Here is a 27,562-nt window from a genome sequence, read left to right as displayed (position 1 = left end):
GCTGTTCAGTAGTTATTTAGCCTCCGTGTGTTAGTGTATTTTCCATTTTTTTTCTTGTAGTTGATTTCTAGTTTCATATAATTGTGGTCAGAGAAAGTGGTCGATATGATTTCAATATTCTTAGATGTATTGAGACTTGTTTTGTGTTCTAACAGATGGTCTATTCTGGAAAATGTTCCATGTGCATTTGAAAAAAAATGTATATTTTGCTGCTTTGGGGTAAAATGCTCTGAAAATATCTATTAAATCCATCTGGTCTAGTGTGTCTTTTAGGCACATTGTTTCCTTGTTGATTCTTTGCCTGGAAAATCTGTCCATTGGTGTCAAGGCGGTATTAAAATCTCCTATTATGCATGTATTACTGTTGATCTCTACTTTTACGTCAGTCAATAATTGCTTTATGTATGCAAGAGCTCCTATGTGGGGTGCATATATATTTACTAAGGTTATGTACTCTTGATTTATCGATCCCTTTATCATTATGTAATGTCCTTCTTTGTCTCTTATTATACCTTTTTTTAAGTCTATTTTATCTTATATAAGTATCACTACCCTGACTTTTTTCTTCATTTCCATTGTGTGAAATATCTTTTTCCATCCCTTTACTTTGAGTCTGTGAGAGTCATTTGATCCAACATGAATTTCTTGTAGACAGCATATGCATGGTTTTCTTATCTGTTTGGCTACCTTATATCTTTTGATTGAAGCATTTAATCAATTATATTTAAAGTGATTACTGATAGGTACCTAGCTACTGTCATTTTATTATTCATATTTGTTATTTCTATTTTCTTTTTTACTCCTTGTCTTTTTACAGAAGTCTCTTTAACATTTCTTATAATACTGGTGTGTTGGTCATGAATTCCTTAAGCTTTTCTTTTTGGGAAGCTCTTTACTTCACCTTCCATTTTAGTTGAAAGCCTGCTGGGTACAATATTCGTGGCTGTAGATTCTTGTTTCTCATAACTTTGAATACTGCTTGCCAATCCATTCTGGCCTGCAATGTTCCCATGAAAAAATCAGCAGACATTCTTATGAGGGTACCCTTGTAAGGTACTAGCTGCCTTTCTCTTGCTTCTTTTAAGATTCTCTCTTTGTCTTTGACCTTCGGCATTTTAATTATGATGTGTCCTGATGTGGGTCTGTTTAAATTCTTCTTGTTTGGAACTCTGTGTTTCCTGAACTTGTATTTTCTAATTTTTTGGCCAAGTTATGGAAGTTTTCTGTCATTATTTTTTTCAAATAGATTCTCAGTCCCTTGTTCTCTCTCTTCTCCTTCAGGTACTCCTGTGATCTGAATATTGTTATGCCTCATGTTGTCCTAAGGGTCTTTTAAACTATCCTAATTTAAATTATTTTTATTTTTGTTGTTCTGATTGGGTATATTCTGCTACCTTGTCTTCCAGTTTGCTGATTTGATCTTCTGCTTCATCCAATGTACTTTTGAATCTTTCTAGTGTATTCTTCATTTCTGTTATTGTAGTCTTTATTTCTGTCTGGTTCTTTTCTATGGTTTCTATGTCCTTTTCTATGCTTACTATCTCTATGTTGAGGTCCTCATTGTGCTCATCCATTCTCCTCCTATGTTCATTGAGCATTCTTATAACCATTATTTTGAACTCTGTCTCTGGTAAGTTGCTTGCCTCCACTTCATTCAGCTTGTTTTCTAGAGTTTTCTCCTATTGTTTGATTTGTGGCATGTTTCTTTGTATTCTCATTTTATTAGCATCTCTGTTTATTTCTATGTGTTAGGAATATTTGTTTTATCTCTTAGCCTTGGCCAGATGGCCTAATATGGAAGGTGTCCTGCGTGGCCCAGTGGCACACTCTTCCTGAACCCCTATGCCAGGGGCTCTGGACATGATGTTTGCATGGGTTGTATGTGATCTTTTATTGCTGACTAATTGTGGGAATTGGCTGCACCCACAAAGTAAGAGTTGCTGTGTGGGGGCTGACCCCACTGAGTGGGATTTTCCCTAGCAGGCTTGTGTACTTGTTGCAACCACCCTTTGCATGTACTGCTAATGGGGCTAGTCAAGAGTTGCTCTGTTGTGGTCTGGCGTCAGTCTCTGGATGCGTTGATTTTGTGGTCCCTTGGGAAGGGGTCTCCAGTAGGCCAAGCGTTGCAATATTGCATCTGGTGAGTGCAGGGTTCTGTGGGAACAAGGTCAGCCATTGGATTTGATTGTTCAGGACTACTCGGTGGGAACTACAAAATGATCTGCAGGTGGTTATTGCCTATTCTGGATCTACTGGTAAATGGAAGAGACAATGCTGTAGGCAGAAGTCTGGTTATCCCCTGTCCCTGACCTAGCGTAATTTAGCAGAGGGACCAGTACTCCTCAAGGCCTGACACTGCCTGTCAGTTGCCTCTAAGTCTCTGAAACTGGATGAGCCTCTGGGTGATATGCAGGTCAGGTGGTGCGAGGACCCTGGGAGTCTCCTGGGTCTATTGAGTAAATTTCCCTCTGCCACTGCAGTGTCAGTTTAAATACCAGCACTGTCGCTGTGGCTTCCCATACTAGTTTCTAATTGTAGCAAGTTCAGCTGCTGCCGCTTTGGGCCTGAATATGCCACCCCAGGGCAGGGGTAGCTGCCTATCAGGGTATGTATGGTGGGCACTTTGTTTATTGGATGGAGCAGAAGTTCAGGGAGTCAAGGGCCGTCAGGCCAATAGCTCCAGTTTTCTGCAATTTCTCTCTGCACATTCCCGTAGTAGTCACAGATCACATGGAGACAAGCTGCTCTCTGGTATAGTCCCACAGGCCCCTGCAATCCTCTCAAGAGACACTGCAGTTTATATAGGCAGCAGTGGTCTTCCCACAACCCTTTCCCCCTAAATGTGCTCACTGCGCTAGCCAAGGTCTATTGCCTGCATAGACTGTTCAATCCCAGAGCCAGGTCACAGGAGGCTGCCTGTCAGCAGGCTGCAGGCACTTTGCATCTTGGGTGAGGTGGGATCTCAGGGAGACAAGGGCCATCAGGCAAATACAGTCTCAGTTTTGCTGTAAATTCTGTGCCTGGGCATTCCCACTGTAGCCACAGATCACAATGAGACAAGCTGCCATCTGGGGTGGTCCTACAGACCCCTGCACTCACCAGATGCAATATTGCAACTCTTGCAGGCAGCAGAGGTCTGCCTGAAACTGATTTCCATGCAGTGCTCACTCTGTGCCAGCCAAGGTTTGTTGCCTGGGTGAAATAGAAGACTGGGGTTTGGGGGAACGAACAGGGTGGTGGAATTTCACTGTCATCAGGCCCCGCCTGGGGCAATTTGAGGATAGGGTGAGACAGGGTCTCAGGGAGATAATAATGGCAGTCAGATCAATACAGCTTCAGTCTTGCTGAAAATTTTGTAACTATTCACGCATTCCCACAGAAGTCCCAGATCACAGAAGACCAGCTACTTTTCTGAGACTGGCCCACAGATCCCCGAGATCAGCCTAAGTTCTGGTTGGCAGCAGTGATATGCCTGAAACTGTCAGAAATGCGAGTTCACAGTGCTGGCTGCCAGCTGTGAATGTTTGGCTCTGAAAAAGTACAGGGCTAGGCTGCCATCCAGCAACAAAAGCCCTTGGCAATCTGTAGTTTGGGTGGGGCAGGCTGATCTCCTCAGGTTAGAGCTTCCTAATGGTCCTGTGGGAGGGATCTGAACAGTCAAACTGGCAGAGGCCTGTAGATTGCTCCCATAGTGGGGCTGTACTAAGGCACAATGGTGGCTGCTCTTCCAGCCCTCGTTCTGGCTCTAGGTAATGTGGACTTTCTCAGGATGAATCCCATGCGAGCCTCTGACCCACTGCTGGTGTCCTGGGTCAGTGTCCACAGATCAGAAAGCCTATGTGTGAGCTCTTCAAAGTGTGGTGGCTGAAAAATGACCACTAGAAATTTATTGCTTGCAGGAAATTACTGCTTGGCTATCGCCCATGGAAACATGCTATCGCCATGAGAACATAGGCTATCGCCCATAGGAACATAACATTCTAACAATAAGCTTTCTGCTTCTGTGCCCTTGCTTGCACAACAAACCTGTGGGTTGACAGATAATGAATAATAAAAAAAAGACCTTTGTGTTTAGACAGAATGAAGAATGGGATTTGGGGCTTAAAAACCCTGTACCTCTACATTTCGGAGCTGCTTAATTTGGGGTCTGCGTACACCTGGCAGACCCAGCTGGCTGAATAAAGAGTGTGTTTCCTATAATTCACTGAGTTCTGGTGGTCCATGTGTCTTTCGGGGGCTGGCGGCTACAACAACAGGGGCATCTAGAGTTTCAGTCTCCTTCCGTCTCACCCAGACAGTCGGAATCTCCTCTGTGTCAGACACAGAGTGCAGACACAGAGCTGTTGGAGTCTTCTCTTCCCTGGGCTGGGATCCTGGGCTGGGGAGCCCCCAAATGAGGCCAGGACCCCCTCTCCTTCAGAAGAGCCTCTGCAGCCTGGCTCTCCCTCCCAGTGATCTTCCACCACCCGTGGGTACAGGTCCAGCCTGATTCACGACTTCGCCCCTCCTCCTGGCTTCGATGTGGCTTCTTCTTTATATTATCAAATGTGCGTGTTATGATCAGCTAGACTTCAGGTTATTCTCCACGTTGATTATTTTATAATTTGGTTGTTATTTCATTGCAGACCTGGGAGGAGGGAAAACCTGCTTTTTCCTAGTCTGCCATCTTCCACCAACACCATTTCATTTAAATTACTTATTGGCATATACATTTTCATAGTATTCCTTTATAATCTTTGTTTTTGCTGTATGGTCAGTCATGATGTTCCCTCATTTTAGTGATTTGAGTCTTTTCTGTTTTCTTAATCATTTTGTCAATTTCATCAAACTTTTGAAAGAAACAACTTTTGGTTTTATTGATTTTCTCTATTATTTCTATTCTTTATTTCATTTATTTTAGTAACGATATTTATTATTTCCTTCCTTCTGCTTATTTTGGGTTTGCTTTTCTTTTCTTTTTCTGGTTTCTTAAGGTGGAAAGTTAGGTCATTGATTTGAGTTCTTTCTTTTTTCATAATATAGTAATTTATAACTATAAATTTCCCTCTAAGGAATACTTAAGCTGTATCTCATAAATTCTGTTATGTTTTGTATTTGTCTTCACTCATCTCAATTTATTTTTTAATTTCCTTTGTGATTTCTTTGAACCACTGGTTTTTTAAAAGTGTGTTATTTAAATTTCACATATTTGTGGATTTCACAAATTTACTTTTGTTGTTGATTTCTAATTTAGTTTTACTGTAGTCAGAGGACATAATGTGTATAATTTCAATCTTTCTAAATATATTCAGGTTTGTTTTATGGTCTGACATATAGTCTATCCCAGAGAATGTTCTATGTGGCATAGAAAAGAATGTACATTGAATTTGCTAGATGGAGTGTGCCATAGATAGCTGTTAGCTTTAGGTGGTTATAGCAGTGATCCCCAACCTTTTTGGCACCGGGGACTGGTTTCATGGAAGACGATTTTTCCACAGACTGGGATAGGTGGGATGGTTTCAGGATGATTCAAGCGCATTACATTTATTGGGTACTTTATTTCCATTATTATTACATTGTAATATATAATAAAATAATTATACAACTCGCCATAATACAGAATCAGTGGGAGCCCTGAGCTTGTTTTCCTGCAAGAAGGTGGTCCCATTTAGGGGTTATGGGAGACAGTGACACCCGAAGTGTGTTGCTTATGTACAGTCTACTCCGTAATCTCGTTCTGGTTGCTATCACTGCAGAAAATCCTGCTTCACAAACATAGGAGGCTGGAAATGGAAGCAGCACTTTTGTGGCAGTCTCATGATTTTCCACCTTTATTTTAATCCAGAATGTTTTATGTTACGTTATGGAGATTTGAAGTTGTCTCAAAATACTTTAAAGGCCACTGTCATTTGCCATTTCAAATGGTTGATCCTTTTCTACCACAAAGTCTAATCACCTGGCTTATTCACAAATAGGTCGCAGATCCATTCCTTCCCAGTTCAGGGGTCTTTTGTGGTTGGGAAGTAATGCTCAGACTCTTTTGAAAGCTGAGATAGGTGATCATGCACCAGCTGTGAGAAAGAAGGCCCAGGTTCAGTCTCTTTCGAAATCTCTACTAATGTTTGAAATATGTCACAAATCCCAATGTTAACTCGTCGCCCCCATAATTCCAGTTAGGCTTTGAACGCAGCCACTTTATCTGCACACTTGAATACAGTTGTCATTCTCCCCCGAAGTGACAGATTGAATTGATTAAGCAGGTTGAATATGTCACACAGGTAAGCAAGTGTTGCGACCCATTCTATGTTACTGAAATATACTAACAGTGGTGACGGTTTTTCTAAAACAAAACTCTAACGTGGCTCTCATAACTCAGAAACTTTGGCCAGTGATCTATCTTTAGAAACTTATCTCCATTCTATGAATAAGTAAAGATGCGTGTGCTCTGCGTCCATCTCTTCACAGAGCTGTGCAAACAGATGTGAGGTAAGGGTTGTCCTTTAGCATGGTTGATAATATTAATCACATCCTGCAAAACATTGTTAAGTTCAGGTGACATTTTTGGGCTAGCTAACATTTCTCTATGGATGACACAGTATGTAGACTCACATTCAGAAATGACCTCTTTTTTAAAAAAATTTATTCCCAGCTTTATTGAAATAAAATAGACAATTAGTTGCTTGTATTTACATCGTACAATTCAATGAGGGTTTTTTTTTCCAGTTATAGTTGGCATACAATAATATACCGGTTTCAGTTGTACAACCTAGTAATCATAGATTCACATGACTCGCAAAGCTGTCACCCCATTAAACCTAGTACCCCTCTTCCCCCTTACATATTTATTACAACATTATTAATCATCTTCCCCATGCTACACTCTACATCTTGATGTCTATTCTACAACTATCCACTTGTACCTCTTAATCCCTTTGCCTTTCTTTCTCAGCTCCCAACCGCCTCCCATCTACCAGCCCTCAAAATATTCTCTGGATTTATGAGTTTATTATTGCTTTTGTTGTTGTTGTTTATTTGTTCTTTAGATTCCACGTGTACTTGAAATCATGGCATATTTGTCTTTCTCTATCCTTCCTATTTCATTCAGCGCAATACCCTCTAGGTCCATCAAGGCGATATCTTTCTCCATCCCCTTCCTTTTAGTTTATATGTGTCTTTTAATCTGAAGTGAGTTTCTCGTAGGCAACATATGTAGGGGTCTTGTTTTCTTATCCATTCAGCCACTCTATCTTTTGGTTGGAGCACTTAATTCTTTTCCATTTGAGGCACTTATCGATAGAAATGTAGTTATTTCCATTTTTTAGTCATGTTTTTGATACATGTTCTTTCTTCTTAAAGAAGTCCCTCCAACATTTCCTATAATACTGGCTTGGTGTTGATGAATTCCTCTAGCTTATTTTTGTCTAGGAAGCTCTTTATCTGTTTTTAGACTCTAAATGATAGCTATGTTGGATAAAGTATTCTTGGTGTAGACCCAGGGTTTTCACCACGTTGAATATTTTGTGCCAAGCTCTTCTGTCCTGCATGGTTTCTTTTGAGAAATCAGCTGCCAGCCTTATGGGTGCTCACTTGTTCGTAACTAGCTGCCTTTGTCTTGCTGCTTTTAATATTCATTCTTTGTATTTAACCTTTGGCATTTTAATTATGATGTGTCTTGTGGGCCTGTTTGGATCCCTCTTTCTTGGGACTCTTTGAGCTTCCTGGGGTTGTATGTCTATTTCCTTCACCAGGTGAGGAAAGTTTTCTATCATTATTTCTTCAAATAGCTCTTCAACGTCTTGTTTTCCTTCAGGTACCCCTATGACATGGCTATTTTTACATTTAATAGTATCGCATAAGCTTCTTAAATTATTATTATAGTCTTGGCTTCTTTTTCTTCTTGCCATTCTGATTGAGTGTCCTCAGCTTCCCCATCTTCTATATCAGAGGTTCGATCCTCTTCTTTATCCATTCTGTTTTTTCTATCTAATATACTCTTCATCTTAGATAATACGCTCTTCATTTCTAACTGGTTCCCTTTCATAATTTCCATTTCCAATTTTATGTGTTTTATCTTTTTGTTAAAGTTCTCACTGAGTTCATCTACTCTACCCCTAAGTTTATCAAGCATCTTTATAGCCAGCGTTTTTAGCTCTGTATCTGTTAGATTGTCTGACTCCATTATTCCCGGATCTCTGTTCTGTTCACTCATATGGTTTTTGCTTCTGTGTCTTCCCACTTTGGCTGCCTTTCTGTGGCTGTTTCTATGTACTAAGCAAAGTTCCGAGGTCTCCCGGTCTTATTAGTGCAGCTTTGTGTAGTAGGTGTCCAGCGGCACAGTCCTAAAAGGGGTTCAGCTGCAGACCAAGTTTAGCCCCAGCCTATGCCACACCGGGGTCACCTGTTAAGATTCAGCAAGCGATCCACAGATGCTGTGCTTATAGTTGCCTCAAGAAACCACACCAGAACCAAGGCCAGCTGCCAGTAATGAGTGTTGGCTCTGTTCAGCAAGGAGCACCTGACTCACCAAGGACACACCTGGATGTGGTTTGGGTGGGTCCACGAGTTTGGGGAGATGGAGTTTCAGGGAATCCTCTGGACTGAGCGACCTCTGCTATCCAGTTTGATGATGTCTCAGCTATGGTGGCACTGTGTCCACGCACTGGGAGAGGGGAGGGCTCAAAATTGCAAAAAATGGATACCACCAGCACTTCTGTCTGAGAGAGACCCTAGCCACTGGCCCTCATTCTGACAACTCAGTGTCCCCATGTAAGTCCCTGGTTCCCTCCGCACAGCCGAACCAGTGCTGGTGCTCAGAGCCAGCAGGTCCGTCACTGAAAAAGTTCGCTGATGAACATAACCCCTTTAAGAGATATCTGCAGCTTTCGCTGTCATTGCCACATCCTCTGTCCCACTCAGCTGTTCAGACCTGGCAGCCTTGTGTCCTTGCCCAGTCCTACCTCCTCCCATTGCAGGGTGATTTCTTATTTCTCTCCCTAGTTGTATGGATTGTTTATCTAGATCAAAGGTGACTTTCCTTGCTGTTTGCTCTGTGATCCTGTCACAACTTTGATTTGGTTGCAAGAGGGATTAACAGAGCCTCTATCATCTATGCCATTTTTTTCTCCTCCTAAATGCAGCTTTCTTTTTGTTGACTGTCTTAGAGTCTTCTGTTGTCTCATCATTAGGTCTTTCCCCCTTTTCAAAGAAGCTCTCCAGTCACGTTTTTTTTTTTTTTTTTTTAATCATTTTGGCTAGGGTTAGTTTGTGGGCTCACCAACACTGTGACTGAGTCAAATGTACAATGCAAGAAAGAGGCACGGATGGATGTGGTAAATAAAATAATGAGTGGGCCACATACAGACTAAAATAAGTGTCAGATTCTGACTTAAAGTCTTCCATCAGATTTAGCTGTATAATTGAAGTACATCAAGTCACTTGCCACTATAAAGTTTGCCACCAAATTGAGCTTACTTTTCGTTTGCCACTCACTGATAAGGTGTTGATATGAATGTGCAAGCAATTGATTTATTATGGCCTCTGTGAGGTCAAACCTCTACTGATGTTAGTCTGTATTTGCAGCCGCTCCCCAGTGCTAGCATTTCCGCCTCAGCTCTGCCTCAGATCATCAGTCATCAGATTCTCAATAAGGAGCATGCGACCTAGATCCCTCCCTCACATGCGCAGTTCACAATAGGATTCGTTCTCCTGTGAGAATCTAATGCCTGATGATCTGAGGTGGAGCTGAGGTGGTGATGCTAGGGTCGGGGAGTGGCTGCAAATACAGATGAAATTTTGCTCGCTCACCTGCCACTCACCTCCTGCTGTGAGGCCTTGTTCCTAATAGACACTGGACTGGTACCAGTCTGTGGCCTAGGGCTTGGGGACCCTTGGTTTATGGTATTGATCTGGTCTTCTCCATGTTTGATATATTATGCTATTCTGCTATCTTTGCTATTCTAAAATGGCCATCTCTATGTATACTAACAGTTTTTGTCTGGCTGTCTATTTTGTCTTATATTGATAAAAACACTTATACTCTCATGATTACTTGTTGTAGAGTTTATTTTTTCCATACTTTTACTTTCAACCTATTTGAATCTTTGAATCTAAAGTGCATCTCCTGTAGAGAACACATAGTTGGATCATATCTGATGATCACATCCTTTGGGTTTGATCGTTTAATTCATTAACATTGAATATTACCATTGATACGGTTAGACTTATGTTTGCTATTTTTCTTTATGTTTTCTCTGTTCCATGACTACATTTATTCCTCTGTTGTTTCTTTATTCCCTTCTTTTATCATAAACAGATATTTTATAGTGTAAAATCTTAATTTTGTTAATAATTTTAACTATAATTTTTGAGTTATTTTATGAGCGGTTGCAACATCTGAATGGTTTCTCAGTACTTACAACATAAATCATAACGCATCAGAATCTACTTCAAATTTATATTAAATTATTTCTAGTAAGACATAAAGACTTTACTCCTATATAGCTCCCTTCTTGTTTCTGTGCTATTACCATTATACATATTTTGCTTATATGTGTTCCAAACCAACGATAAATTTTTATAACTATAATTTTATATATTATGTGTTTTTAAAGAAGGGAAGAGAATAAAGAAGAGCACAAAGACATGTACTGATACCTTTTCAAATAAATCTTATTTACCATATTTGGTTGTCTTATTTTTTGCTGTGGATTTCAGTTACCCTCTGCTGTCACTCCCTTATTCCAACATAGTTTAATTCAATTCCTACTCTCCTCATTTATATTGTTATTATCTAATATATTACATTACTATATGTTATAGAACCCAAAGTACAATTTAATACATGTTGATACATATTGATTTATATTTATATACATTTAATACACATTGATCTATACAATCACCTTTTAATTGTGATGTAACTGATGTACTATGAAATCCACCACTTTTAAGAGTACAATTCAGGGGTTTTTCATATATTCACAGAGATGTATAACCATCACCACTAAGTCCAGAAGAGATCACCTACCCATTACCAGTCACTCTCCATTTCCTCCTACCCCCAATCCCTGGCAACCACTAATCTGTTTTTTTGTTGTTATAGATTTGTCTATTCTGGACGTTTCATACAAGCAGAATCATAAAATATGTGGCATTTTGTGATGGGGTTCTATCATTTAACACAATGTTTTCAAGGTTTATTCATTTTGTAGCATGTATTAGTATTTCATTCCTTTTTCTGCCTGAATAAAATTTCATTGCATAAATAGACCACATATTATTTATTCATTCTTTAGTTTATGGACATTGAGTTGTTTCTACCTTATGGCTATTATGAATAATGCTGCTATGAGTGTTTGTATATAAGTTTTTGTATGGGCATATGTTTTCATTTTTTTCTGGGTAAGTACCTGGGAGTGAAATAATGGTTCATATGATAACTTCATTAGACAGTATTGTGGCAACTCTTTGAGGAACAGCCAAAGTGTTGTCCACAGTAGCTGTACTATTTTACATCCTTATCAGCAGCACATGAAGGTTTTAATTTCTCCACATCCTTGCCAATATTTGTTACTTACTGTTTTTTTAAAAGTATAGCCATAATTGTGAGTGTAAAGTAGTACTTCTTTGCAGTTAGACTTGCATTACCCTAATGAATAAACAAAGTCCAACATATTTTCTTATTGTTTGTTGGCCATTTATGTATTTTCTTTGGAGAAATTTCTATTTAAATTATCTGCTCAATTTTAAATTTGGTTATTTGTTTTTTATTAATGGGTAAAAAGAGTTTTCTATGTATACGGGATACTAGGCCCTTATCAGATATATGATCTACAAATATTTTAACCAATTTGTGGGTTTTCTTTCTCTTTCTTGATAGTGTCCTTTGATGCACAAACATATTTCATTTTGATGCAATCTAATTTATCTACGTTTTCTTTTGTCACTTTTATTGATGTGCTATACAAGAAACCATTGACAAATCTGTTATGAAGATTTACTCCTATATTTTCTTGTAAGAACTTTATAGTTTTAGCTTTTATATTTAGGTCTCTAATCCATTTTGAGTCAATTTTTGTATATAGTATGAGGTAAGCATCCAAATTCATTCTTTTAGATGTGGATATCCAGTTGTGCTGGCATCATTTGTTAACAAGATTATTCTTTCCCCCATTAAAATTTCTTAGCATCTTTGTCAAAAATGAGTTGACCAATAATATAAAGGTTTCTTCCTGAACTCTCATTTATATTCCATTGGCCTATATGTATATTCTTATGTCAGTGCCGAATAGTCTTGATTACTGTAGCTTTGTAGTAAGATTTGGCATCAGGAATTTGAGTCTTCCAAATTTTTTCCTCTCTTTCGAGAGTGTTTCTAAGTCCTTTTAATTTCCATATGAATTTTAGGATCGGCTTGTCAAATTGTGCCAAGAATCCAGTTGCTATTTTAATAGAGACTGCATTCAATCTGTAGAGAATTTGGGGGAGTCTCTTTTGTCTGATATTAGTATACTCACTCAATTTCCTTTTTGATTATTTGTTTGCATTATATTTTTCCCATCACTTTACTTTAGTTTTTAATATATATATATTTTTATTTTTCAGTTACTGGTTGACATACAATATTATATAGTTTCAAGTACACGACAGAATGATTGGGCATTGATATAACTATGATGTGACCACTCCAATAAATCCAGTAACCATCTTTCCATTATTTTACTTTAAATCTATTTGTCTTTGAATCTAAATTGTGTCTCTTATAAACAGTACGCACATCATGTTATGTTTATCAAATCCGTAAGTACCTTATTTGTTTGTTTGTTTGTTTGTTTTAGTGTCAAGTATACAGTACATTGGTTAGACATCTATATAGTTCATAAAAAGATCCCCCCAATTGCTCTCTCCCTCCCCTGGCCCTCCACCTAGCCAACATATTAATGCAAACTGCATTCTCCATACCATGCCCCCATCCCCGTGACCATCTATCAACTACTAATTTGTACTTCTTAAACCCTTCACTCCATTCTCTCAGCCCCCCAATGCCCATCCCCTCTGTCTGTCACCAAATTGTCCACTGTATTTGTGAGTCTGTTTTTGATTAGTTCGTGCTTTTCGTTCCTTACATTCTGCATATAAGTGAAATCATATAGTATTTATCTTTCTCTGTCTGACTTATTTCACTCTGCATAATAACCTCTAGGTCCATCCATTGGAGAGTTAAATCCATTTATATGTAGTGTAATTATGAATATGGTAGGATTTATGCCTGACAATATTTGTTGGGTTTCATGTATAATGTCTTTTTCTTCTTTAATTACTGCATCTTCTTTGTTTTTCAATTAGATAGATGCTTTCTGGCGCACCATTTTAATTTTCTTCATTCTTTTACCACATACTTTTGTTTTATTTTCTTAATGTTTTCTCTGAAGATGATAAGTAACATCTCAATGTATAATTATATAATTTGGATTAAAACCAACTTTATTTCAATACAAATATTTTCCATCTATATTACTATACCCTCCCTCTCCTCATTAATGCTGTTATTGTCACAAATTACATCTTTACACATCATGTGCTCATGAATATATATATATATACATGTATATATATGTATATATATATAATTGTTGCTTTATGCAGTTTTTAAAAAAATCTTATAGGAGTAAAATTGAATTACAAAGAAAAATACATTTATATTGTCCTTAATATTTACCTATGAAAATATAAAACTCCAGAATTTCTGCTGGTTCCTTTTTATAACTTCTGTCTCTTATCTAGAGAGAAATTCTTATACACTATTTCCAAGAAAGTATCATATTTAGTTTTTTAGACACAGTTTCCTTTATCTCTTTGAAAATATTTTAGTAATGAATTTAGAGTATTTGTCTACTAAGTTCCATGTCTTGGTTTCCTTAGGGACAGTTTCTATCAATTGTTTTTTCCCCCGTGTATGTGATGTACTTTCTTTTTTTCATGTTTTTTTTTTTTTAATTTTTAGATTAAAGTTGGTGTTTAATATTATTATATATATTTTCAGGTGTCCAACATAGTGGTTAGACACTTATATAATTTACTAAGTGATCTCCCAATTAGTCTAGTACCCACCTGACACTATACATAGTTATTACAGCATTAATAACTATATTTCCTATGCTGTACTTTACATCCCTGTGACTACTTCGTAATCACCAGTTTGCACTTCTCAATCCCTTCAGTATGGGCTGTACTTTCTTTAATCTTTACAAGTCTCATACTTTTTAATTAAAACTTAACATTTTAAATAATATAATGTGGCAACTTTGGAAATGAGATTTTCCCTGCTTTTCAGGGTTTACTGTTGTTGCAGCTTATTGTAATTGTTGCTTTTTGTCTCTTTTGTGACTTTTATGAATTATTTTTGTAAAATCTGTATTCTTTATGTGTAGCCATTGATGTCTCTGCTTAGTTCACTTAGTGGTCAGCTAATAACTGGATGATAATTTCATTAAATGCCAGGAATCAACAAATACTCTAGTCTTTTCCATGGAGCATTGTGTGTATGTTGGGGCATGCTTTCAACAGTCAGCCAAGCAGTTTACAACTTTACCTTAGCATTTAGTTCCTGCTTGTTCAGAGCTTCAAGGGGAGCCAGAGGCCAGAGCTTTGGGCCTTCTCAGTTCTTACCTGAGCATGCACACAGCTCTAGGCATGTGTATGGCCTTCTAGATTTCTAAGAATATGTTGGAGCTTTTCAAACTCCCTCCATACATCTAATTACTCAGCTTTTCTTTTCAATATTTTGGTTAGTCTACTGTTTGTCTCAAACATTATCCACAATCTCAGCCAGAGGCAAATGTAAAGACTTGTCTGTGATCGTTTTCAACAAACACTTGCCACCCTTCCAGAGAGAAAACTTTTTATTAGTGGGCGAGGTTTGAGTCATTCATGTAAGGGGGATCTTCCAGGAACCAAAAGACAGGTAAGATAATGACAATTCTTCAACAATAAGATTTCGAGAGAGTTGTAGCTTCATTCTGCTCCCTCCAGTGGCTGTCGAGATGCTTTGGGAATGAGGGCTGTTTTTGTTTGTTTGTTTGTTTGTTTGTATGCATATTTGTTTTTAATTTTAATGCACAATTGGAGAGTGGAGACTGGAACTGGGACAAATTAAAATACCATGAAGCTCACTATTTTTGCTGCGATTCAGTTGTATTTCTTGAATAAACACTACCTGGATTGCTGTAAGCCTTTGGTTAACTTCAAGGATCATGAAAAAATTTATTCTGACAAATTTTATCAGATTTTGCATTGCCTTTATGGAAAGGTAACTTATCAGAGGTATTTACTGCCCACCATTTTTACTGATATAATCCTATCCAATTACTTTTTTAAATTGATTAAGAGAAGTAAAAACAAATAAATATGTAGTTATGCTGTCTATTATCGTTACCTACATAATTCAATTTATTAGAACTGTTATTTTTTTCATATGGTTTCAAATTAGTATCCGCTTTCACTTTCCTTCAGCATAAAGAACTCCCTTCAATATTTCATGTAAGGCATGTTTTCAAACAATGGACTATGTCAATTTTTGTTTATCTTGGAATGTCTTAATTTCTTCTGTGTTTTAAAAGATAATTTACTGTCGGGAGCCATTTTGAGGAAAACAAGACTGTTTGTTAAGCAGGATGTTTTTGCGAAGTTGGCCAGCTGTGCAGTCTGCTGACTCAGGAGGAAGTGCACCTGGTGTGGGGGCGGGAAACGGAATGTTGCAGAGTCTCCGTGATTGGTTGTTATTTAGAGGTGTTTTGCTGCTTACGCACTCAGTAGGGTATAAATATGCTGTGCAAAATAAACTCGGGGCTGCTGCAGTATTGACTGTGAGTCCTCCTGAATCTATCTCTTGTCTCTGTCTTTTCTTTAATCCTCACTCCCCATCTCGGGTGCTGTTTGACCTAGGCCGGCTGGCTCCGGCAATTTACCACATGCATAACTCTTGTTTGCCAGTTTATTTACTTTCTTTCTTTCTGCACTTTGACTACACTGTACCACTGCCTCCATTGTTTCTAATAAGTCCGTTGTTAATCTTGCTGTGATTTTCTTGTAATTAATGAGCCATTTTTCTCTCACCCTTTTCAAAGTTTTCTTTGTTTTTTTTTTTCAGTTTGACTCTATTTAGGTATCAATTTTTTAAAAAATTTATCCTACATGAAGTTCACTGAACATTTTGAATGTCCAGACTAATGTCTTTCATCAAAATTGGGATGATTTCAGCTATCATCTCTTGAAATATTCCTTCTTTCTCTTTCTTTCTCCCTTTCTTAGACTTCCATCATGTGTACCATTGCTGGTGTCCCACAAGCCTCTTTGTTCCTATTTATTCTTTTTTTTCTCTTTCTGTTTCTTAAACTGGACAATCTCAATTGAGCTATCTTCAAGTTCATTGATTCTTTCTTCTGCCAGTTCAAATCTTCTATTGAACACTTCTACTAAATTTTTCATTACAATTATTTAACTTTTTAACTCCATATTTTTTATTTTAATTATTAGACTTTTATTCTCTTTATTAATAGTCTTTATTTAATGAGACATTGTTCTGATATTTTCTTCATTGTTTTGAAATGTTTTTAGTTCTTTGAACATATTAAAATTGCTAATTTAATTTTTTTGTCTAGTAAATTCAAAGTTCTTCAGGATAGTTTCTATTGAATGTTTGTTTGTTTGTTTGTTTTTCTGTGCATAGGTCATTCGAGTTTCTTTGCATGCATCATAATTTTTTGTTGAAAAATTGGCCTTTTAACTAATATAGTGTGGCAAAACTGAAAATCAGATTCTCTCTCTTTCCCAGCGCTTGCTTTTGTTGCTCTTTTTGTCGTTTATTTGCTTAATGACTTTACTCAACTAACTCTGCAAAGTCTTTAACATACACAGCCACCGAAGTCTCTGCTTGGTTAGCTTAATGGTCAGCTAATATTTAGACATTTCCTTAAATGCCTGGAACCAATGTTTCCCAGCTGTTGCAAAGAAGCTTGGTGCATATGTTGGAGCAAGCCTTCAACAATCAGACAGGCAGTTCTGAACTCTGCCTTAGCTTTTACATTCAGCTTGTGATGAGCCTCAAAGTCAACCGGAATGAAAGATTAAGGCCTCTTTATGTCTTCCACTCGAATAGATAATAAAGCATAAATAAATAAAATAGATAATGAAAAATAGAAAAAAAATAAACAAAACAAAAATATGTTCTTTGAAGGCTCAAGAAAATGGGCAAATTTTTACCTCACGTGAGTGGGGGAGGAAAAAAAATAAAATTACTAAAATCTAGAACAAAAGAGGGGGCATTAATACCGACTTTGGAGAAATAAGAATTAGAAAAGAATACTATTAACAACTGTATGCCAACAATTAGATAATCTAGATGAAATGAACAAATTTCCATGAAGACACAAAGTACTGAAAATACCTCAAAAATATAGAAGGTTCTGGTCAAGATAGCAGGCTAGGTAAAAGCAGGATTTACCTCTTTCCATGACTGCATTAAAATTACAAGCAAACTATAACAACTTGGAGAACCACCTAAAGTCTAGCTGATCATAAAACATACATATGTGGACATAAAGAAAAATCCACATCAAGTCTGTAGGAAGGGCAGAAACACAAAGCAGGCTGGTCCCGTACCTGCGTGTGGCAGTTGAGCATCGGGAGAGAAAGTGTAGCTGCAGAGGCCCCCGCCGAAGGGATGAGGGGCCCTAGCCCAACACAGGGGCTCCTTAGCCCAAGGTTCTAGTCCCCGGAAGAGGAATTCCCACAAAATCTGACTGTAAAAATTAGTGGTGATTCTGGCCGTCTGGGTGAGAAATGGAAGGAACCCAAAAACCCAGATATCCCCCTTAAAAGGCCTGTGCACAGACTGACCTGCTTGCAGACACTTTCTCTAGGCTCCAGCAAAGGGAAAGCAGCTGGGGAGGTGCAAGAGACATATGAGGTGGGGTTGAGTTGTGTGATGTCAGAGTGAAGGATAAAGGAAGAGCTGCCATTGTTCCTTTAGCAGGACCCCTCTGGGTCAGTCTATAGACAAATGTCATCTTGCCTGTGTTGAACTCTCCCTCAACATGGCCAATTCTGAAGGTGCATTGGCCTGGTGAGATCAGACTGCTGCACCCTGCATCTTCCACAAGTTGCCTGCAGCGGCCCATTGTCAGACAGGTAGCCCCACCCTGTGCCTTCCCTTGGTTGAGCATTCATGGGCAAGCAGCTGCCCTCAGCTCCCATCACTTACATGAGGCTTGTGCATTACAGGGCAGACTTTTGGTGTCAGGCCACTGGTGCCAGCCTGAACTGCCAGGTCTCTTGGGTGGATCACTGGGGGCTGTGGACCCATGGTAGACAGCGGCATGCCTCACTGTGATCTGTAACTTTCATGGGAGCCTGCAGGCTCAGAATTGGCAGCAGTCTGCATTGGCCTGACAAGATTGGCTAGATCCATCCCCTGTCTCCTGAGACCCCGCACCGCCCAACCCACAAATTGCTCTCAGTGGGCCCATTTCCAGGCAGTCAGCTCCACTCTGTGCTTTCCATTGGCCATGGTTTCAACAGCAAACGACCATCCTCAGTTCGTGCAGACTGTGCATAGCTTTTGTATCCCAGGAAAGACTCTTGGTGGTGGGTCATAAGGCACACCCTGAGCTACAGTAATTCATGAACAGAACTCCAGGGTCTGCAGGCTTAAAGTGGGCATTAGCAGGCTTTGCTATGATCTAAGACTTTGACAGGAAGCCACAGATTCAGCACTGGAACAACACCTGATTCTACATCGACTAGGCGAAATCTGCACACTCTACCCCAGTGACTGCCTGGATCCCCACCACACCCAACTCCCATATACCAAGCAAAGGCTCTTACATCTGAAGAGACTTACAGGCAATGGGCAGACAGTCTCAGGCCTTGAGGTACACTGGTTTTTGGGCTGAGCCACCACAGGTCCAGTCCTGGGAGTAACCAACCTCGGTTTGCAGTATGATCTCTCCCATTTACCTCCAGATTCAGAACAGGCAGCAACTATTTGCAGATCTCATTGTAGCTCCAACCAGGTAGCACTGAACAATCAAAGTCAGTGGCTACCTCGACCCACACAGGAGCCCCTCCCAAGGGGCCCCAGAAGCAACACCCAGAGGCTGGCATCAGACCGCTACAGAGCAAGCAGCACCTAACTAACCCCCTAAGGGGCACACCCAAAGGGTGGTCTCAACAGGCACATGAGACTACTAGAGCAAATCCCACTCTGTGAAATCAGGCCCCACACAGCAACTCATGGACAATCCCCACAGCCGGTCAGCCCAAGAGTCAATCCCATGGACTGATGTGCTAATAGCAATGAAGGATTAGCTACAACAGGAGAACACACACAACATACACAAGAAATATTCCAAGAGCCCCCAGCCCAGGTAATCAGGGAGACTGTGCCACTGGACCACAAAAGATACCTACTCCATAAGGCCAACTGGCCAAGGCTTGGAGATGTAACAAATCTCCCTAATGCATAGAAACAAACACAGAAAGACAACTAAAATGAGAAAACAAAACGCAAGTTGAAAATAAAACAACAGGAGAAAATTCTAGGAAAAATCTAAAATAAATGGAGGCAAGCAAACTACCAGATATAGAGTTCAAAACACTGGTCGTAAGGAGCACCTACATATATAAAAATTATTGACTGACATAAAGGGAGAAATCGACAGTAATATACTCACAGTAAGAGACTTTAACATCACATTGGCATCAATGGACAGATCTTCCAAACAGAAAATGAACAATGAAACAGAGCCATAAATGACACACTAGATCAGATGGACTTATTGATATTTTTAGAGCATTTCGTCCCAAAGCAGCAGAATATACCTTCTTTTCAAGTGCACATGGAACATTTTCCAGGGTAAACCACATGTTAGGGCACAAAACAAGTCTCTATCAATTGAAAAAAGATTAGAATCATATCAAGCATCTTATCCAACTACAATAGTAAGAAGCTAGAAATCAACTACAAGAAAAAAAAAACTGGATCATACACAAACATATGGAGGCTAAATAACATGCTACTAAACAATGAATGGGTTAATGATGAGATCAAGGAGGAAATAAAAAAATACCTAGAAACAAATGAAAATGAAAACACAAGAACTCAAAAATCTATGGGACGCAGTGGAAGCAGTCCTGAGGGAAATACAAAGCAATACAGCCCTACCTCAACAAACAAGAAAAATCTCAAGTAAACAATCTAATCTCAAACTTAAAAGAACCAGAAAAAGAACAGCAAACAAAACCCAAAGTGAGTAGAAGGAAGGAAAGAATAAAGATTAGAGCAGAAATAAATGAAATAGAGTCTAGAAAAAACAATACGAAAGATTAATAAAACCAAGAGCTTGATCTTTGAAAGGATAATCAAAATTGACAAAACTAACCAGACTTATCAGGAAAAAAGAGACAGGACTCAAATAAATAAAATCAAATATGAAAAAGAAATTGTAACTATGGACTCTACAGAAATACAAAGAAGTATAAGAACATACTGAGAGCAATCATATGCCAACAAATTGGACAATCTACAAGAAATGGATGCATTTAAAAAAAAAAAAAAAAAGAAAAACATTATCTCTCAAGACTGAGTCAAGAAGAAACAGAAAATCTAAACCGACAGATTACCTTCCATGAAATCAAATCAGTAGTCAAAACACTACCAAAAAAAACAAAAGTCCTGCCCTGGATGGCTTCATAGGTGAATCTTGCCAAACATTCAAAGAAAAATTAACACCTTTTCTTCTCAAATGTTTCTAAAAAATTCAAGAGGAGAGACGTCTCCCTAATTCTTTTTATAAGGTCAACATGACCCTGATTCCAAAACCAGACAAAGACATTTAGAAAAAGAAAACTATAGGCCGATATCCCTGATGAACATTGATGAAAAAATCCTCAACAAAACATTAGCAAATTGAAAATTGAATTCACCAAACATTAAAAAGATTATACGTCATGATCAAGTTGGCTTTATTCCTGGGATGCAAGGTTGGTTCGATATGCGCAAATCAATTAATGTGATACACAACATTAACAAATTGAAATACAAAAATTATATGACCATATCAATAGATGCAGAAAGAGCATTCAACAAAATCCAGCATCCATTTATGATAAAAACTCTCAGCAAGGTGGGAATACAGGGAACATACTTCAACATAATAAAGGCCATATATGACAAACCTACAACAAACATACTCAATGGGGAAAGGCTAAAAGCATTTTCCTTAAGATCAGGAACAAGACAAGAATGCCCACTTTCACCATTCTTCTTCAACATTGTGTTGGAAGTCTTAGACAAAGCAATAAGACAAGAAAGAGAAATAAAAGATATTCGAATTGGAAAGGAAGAAGTAAAACTGTCATTATTTGCAGATGACATGACATTATTTACAAAGAACCCTAAAGTTTCACCAAAAAATTGTTAGAACTGATCAATAAATTCAATAAAGTAGCAGGATACAAAATTAATATTCAGAATTCAGTTGCACTTTTATACACCAATGATGAACTTTTGGAAAGAGAAATTAAGAAAACAATCCCATTTACGATTGGATCAAAAACAATAAAATATGTAGGAATCAAATTAACCAAGGAGGTAAAAGACCCCTTCTTGGGAAATTATAAGTCATTGGCAAAAGAAATTGAAGAAGATACAAATAAATGGAAACATATATCATGCTAATTGGTAGGAAGAATCAACATCTTAACAATGGCCATACTACCCAAAGCAATCTACAGATATAATGCAATCCCTGTCAAAATATCAATGACGTTTTTCAGAGAATTAGAACAAAGAATCCAGAAATTTATATGGACCCCTAAAAGATCCCGAATAGCTACGGCAATCGAGAAGGAAGAATAAAGTTGGAGGCATCACACAACCTGATATCAAACTATACTGCAAGGTTATAGTAATCAAAACAGTATGGTACTGGCAGAAAAACAGACACAGATCAATGGAAGAGAATGGAGGGCCCAGAACTGAATTAAATTCATGCCTATATGGTCATTTAATCTATGACAAAGGAGGCGAGAATATACAGTGGGGTAAAGACAGTCTGTTTAACAAATGGTGTTTGGAAAACTGGACAGATACATGCAAAAAAATGAAACTGGACAACCTTCTTACACCATATACAAAAATGAACTCTAAATGAATTAAAGACTTAAATATAAGACCTGAAACCATAAAACTTCTAGAAGAAAACAGTAAACTCTCTGATATTGCTATTAGTAATTTTTTTTCTGATATATCTCCTCAGACAAGGGAAACAAAAGAATAAATAAACCAGTGGGACTACATCAAACTAAAAAGTTTTTGTACAGCAAAGAAATCAACAACAAAACAAAAAGACAACCTATTGAATGGGAGAAATATTTGCCTCTGATACATCTGACAAGGGGTTAATATCTAAAATTTATGAAGGACTCACTCAAGAGCAAAACAACAACAACAACAACCCAATTTAAAAATGGGCAGAAGACCTAAATAGGTATTTCTCTAAAGAGGAAATATGCATGGCCAACAGACATATGAAAAAATGCTTAATATCACTAATCATCAGAGAAATGCAAATTAAAACCACAATGAGCTATCCCCTTACACCTGTCGGATTGGCTATCATCAATAGTAAGTGTTGGCGAGCATGCGGAGTAAAGAGAACCCTCTTATATTGTTTGATGGATTGCAAATTGGTACAGCCTCTGTGGAAAACAGTTTTGAGGTTCTTCAAAAAATTAAAAATAGAACCACCTTTTGATCCAGGAATTGCACTCCTGGGTATTTATCCAAAGAAAACCAAAACACTAATTCATAAAGCTCTATGCACCCCTATGTTCACAGAAGCACTATTCACAAATAGCCAAAATATGGAAGCAACTTAATAGACAACTGGATAAAGAAAAAGTGGTAAATATATACGGTGGAATATTACTCAGCCATAAAAAAATTGAGATCTTACCATCTGCAATGACATGGATGGGCCTAGAGGGTATTACGCTGAGTGAAAGAAGTCAAATAGAGAATGACGAATGCCATATGATTTCATTTACGTGCAGGATCTAAGGAACAAAAGGAATGAGCAAACTAAATTAAAACAGACTCACAGATACAGAGAAAAAACTGGTGATTGCCAAAGTGGAGGGAAGTTGGGGGGCTCAGGGAAAAAGTGAAGGGATGAAGAAGTACAAAACAGTTATGGGGATGTAGAGTACAGCATAGGGAATATAGTCTATAGTATTTTAATGGCTGTGTGTCATGCCAGATGGGTGCTAGAGTAATCGGGAGGATCGCTTCATAAATTATATAAATATCTAGCCATTTTACTGTATATTTGAAACTAATATAAAATTTAAAATGAAATAAAAAGAAAATATAGAAATTGTGAATAGGCCTAATGCGTGTAAAGAGATCTAATTAGTAATCTATAAAATCTTACAAATAAAAGCCAAGGATGAGATGACTTCCAAAATGAATACTACCAAAGTTTTAAAGAAGAATTAACACCAATCTTTCATAAACTCTTCCAGAAATGAAAGAGAAGGGAACACTTCCTAATTCATTTTATGAGGCCAGTATTACTCTGACATAAAAATTAGCCACAGACATCACAAGAAAATAAAACAGGAGAAAAATGTCTCTTATGAATACAGATGCAAAAATCTTCAACAAATACTAGCAAACGAAATCTAGAAACTTATACAATGGATTTCTGACAAAATGAAAATTAGTCAGTGTAATACGTCATATAATAAATGAGCAACCCCATCAAATGATTATCTCAATAGACACAGAAAATGTATTTGGAAAAAAATGAACACTCTTTCATGATAAAAAAACATTCAACCAATTAAGATTCGCGAGGGATTTCGTCAACTTGATAAAGGGTATCTACAAAATTCCCACGGCTAACATCATACTCAATGGTCAAATACTAAAAGCTTTCCTCTTAATATCAGAAACAAAGCAATAATGTCCATTCTTGCCACTTCTATTCACCATCGTAGTCGAGATTCTAATTGGGTTGATTTGAGAAGAGAAACAAAGAAAAATTATCTATATTAGAAAGAAATTGTAAAAGTATTTCTAGTGACAGATGACATCATCACGTATATAGGAAATTTAAAGAAATACAACAAAAAGTAAACATTAGAGCTGATAAGTTAGTTCAGCAATGTTGGAGGTTATAAGGTTAATATACAAAAAAATCAATTATGTACACTAGCAATGAAAATTTTAAAATAAAAATTTAAAAAATAGAAATAATTTAAAACATAATTTAAAATATTTTGGAAGATGCTGCTCTTGCCCCAAAGAACAGGGATTACCTCACGTGGCCAGCACATCGGAGTACATGTGTGCATAAGCCCTTCTGCACAGATCCACGGATGCTGAGGAAATCAACAGGTTTGAAAGTCAGGAAACCAGAATCGATGTTTCTGGATGGTCTTGGCTCAGTGTCCCCTGAGGTTACAGTCAAAACATCAGTGGGAGCTGCAGTTGCCTGAAGTCTTGTTTGGGCTGGAGGCTGTGCTTCTCACATGGCTGTCACACAGCTTTTGGCAGGAGGCCTCAGTTCCTTGCCCTGCAGACTTCCCTCAGGGCTGCTTGCTGTGGCATCTGGCTTCTCCCAGAGAGAGCATGTGGAAGCAGCCATGCCTTTTATGGCTTATTCTGTCACATCTGCCATGTCCTGTTCTTAATAATGAGTCCACACTCAAATTACATCCACACTCAAAGGGAAGAAAACTAGGCTCCACTTTTTCAAGGAAGGCGTATCTAAGAATTTGTGCACATATTTTAAAAGGGCCACCATCATAGAATCATCACAGCAACAGAGCCGTTCCGCCACTCTCACAAATGAGGAAACCGAGTCCCAGAGATACAACATCTTCCCACTCCTGCTCTGTATGGCACTGAACCCTTTCTTTTCTCACCCTCGGTCTTCGAACTTTCTGGCTTCTCTTCTGGGCTATAGAATTTAAATTGGTAACATTAAATGGAATCTGATTATCTAAAAAATAAAAGCTTTTAATTCCATTTATAATAGCATCAAAAAGATTAAACTTCAGTATGGATTTAACAAAAGAAGTGCGGAGCTTGTACACCAAAACTACAAAACATTGTGGAAAAAAATTAAAGATAGACATAAATAATGGAAAATGATATCATGTTCATGGGTTGGTTTGGAAAACTTTTATTGTTTTCTTTATTTGTTAATTAGAGTTGACATTCAATGTTATTTTATATTAGTTTCAGGTATACAACATAATGGTTGTAGACATTTATATAGTGTATGAAATGATCCCCATAATTATTCTAGTGCCCACCTGGCATTATGTGGTTATTTCAATATTATCGACTATATTCCCCCTGCTGTACTTCACATCCTCGTGACTATTTTGTAAGTACTAATTCGTACTTCAGTCCTTCACTTTTTTCACCCAGCCTCCTAACCCCGCTCCCATCTGGCAATCACCAGTTTGTTCTCTGTATCTATGATTCTATTTTCATTGGATTGGAAGACTTGTTAGTATGATCCCAATACTCCCAAAATTGATTTTCAGACTGAATGCAGTCTCTGTTAATATCCCATCTGTTTTTGTTTTGTTTTGTTTGCAGAAATTAACAAGTAGATCCCAAAATTCATATGGAAATGCAAGGCACCCAGAAAAGTTAACTTAAAACAATATTGAAAGAGAAGAACAAATTTAGAAGACTTGTATTCCAAAGTTCGAATCTTACTACAAAAGTGCCATGATCAAGGGTCTGTGATATTAGCATAAGGAGAGACATCTAGATCAATGCAATAGAATTTAGAGTCTAGAAACAAACGCTTACATTACTTGTGAATCGATTTTCAACAAAGATGCCAAGATATTTCAGTGGGGAAAAGAATAGTCTATTCAACAAATGGTGCTGGAACAACTGTATATTCACATGCAAAAGAATGAATTTGGATGCTTATCTTATGACATAATCAAATATATATATATATAAATTGAACAGACATAAATTTAAGAGCTAAAACTATTTTTTAAATTATACATTTTTAGAGGAAAACTGTTATGGGTTGAATTGTGTCCTCTCCCCAAAAAAGATATGTTGCATTCTTTACCCTCAGTAGCTTAGCATGTGGCTGTATTTGGAGATAGGGTCTTTACAGAGGCACTCAAGGTAAAATGAAGTCATTATCGGTTTCCCTACAGAAAGGGAAAATTTGGACACAGTGAGACACACACAGAGATAGTGCCACTTGAAGATTGAGACTGAGATCGGGGGATACTTCTACAAGTCAATTAATACCGAAGAGTGCCAGCCAACCACCAGAATCTAGATAAGGAACATAGACAAAATTCTTTCTCACTGACCTCAGGAAGAACCAATCCTACTGACACCTTTACCATAGACTGCTAGCCTCCAGAACTGTGAGACAATACATTTCTGTTAAGCCATCCAGTTTGTGGTGCTTTTTTTGTAACAGCCTTATCGTGCTAATACAAAAACAGGAGTAAATCTCCATGACTTTAAATTAGTCAATAGGTTCTTAGATATGACAGCAAAGGGACAAGTAAAAAAAAAGATAAAAACAGATAATTTGGACTACATCAAAATTTAAATATTTTTGTGCATCAAAGAACTCTATAAGGAAAGCAAAAAATTACCCACAGAATAGAATAAAATATTTGGAAATCATATATCCGATAAGGGTCTAGTATCCAGAGTATGTGGATCGCTTGCAACTCAACCAGAAAAAGGCAAATGGTATAATTAAAAATGGGCAGAGGATTTGAACAGACATTTCCCTAAAGAATATATACAATGGCAAATAAGCACATGAAAAAGTGCTCAACGTTATTATTTATTAGAAAAATACAATTCAAAATTGCAGTGATATACTACTTCACATCCAAAATATGACAGAAATAAAAATATCTCTCCCTTTATAGAGCTTATCTTTTCATTCTCTTAACAGAGACTTTTGCAGAGCAAAAAATTTTAATTTTGAGGATATCTAATATATCAGATTTTCTTTTCATCGATCGATCATACTTTTGTTATCAAGTCTAAGACCTCTCGGTCTAGCCCTAGATCTTCCAAATATTTCTCCTATTTTTTTAAGTGCTATAGTTTTAAATTTCACATTTATGTCCCTGATCTACTTTGAGTTGTAAATAATATTGGGTTTTTAACTTTTGTTTTACACTTGTTTCTTGGTATTATATAGAGTTTCAATAGATTTTTATATATTGGTTTTGTATTCTCAACCTCGCCGAACTCACTTAGTCTTGGTTTTCTGAGAATGCCTTTACTTCCTCTTCATTTACGGGACATTGAACTCACAGTTGACTTCTTTCAGCATTTGAAAAACGTTCTGTCTCTTCTCTTTGTCTTCCATGGTTTTCGATGAGGAATCTGATGCTATTCAAACTGTTGTTCCCATGTAGGTACTGTATAGTTTCTCTCTGGCTGTTTTCAGTTTTTTTTTTTTTTTCCTCTTCTTTTCTTTAGTTTTCAAAATTAAATTAT

This window comes from Rousettus aegyptiacus, unplaced genomic scaffold, assembly GCF_014176215.1.
Source record: "Rousettus aegyptiacus isolate mRouAeg1 unplaced genomic scaffold, mRouAeg1.p scaffold_m13_p_9, whole genome shotgun sequence".
Taxonomy (NCBI): domain Eukaryota; kingdom Metazoa; phylum Chordata; class Mammalia; order Chiroptera; family Pteropodidae; genus Rousettus; species Rousettus aegyptiacus.
Note: the sequence above shows the minus strand (reverse complement) of the source record.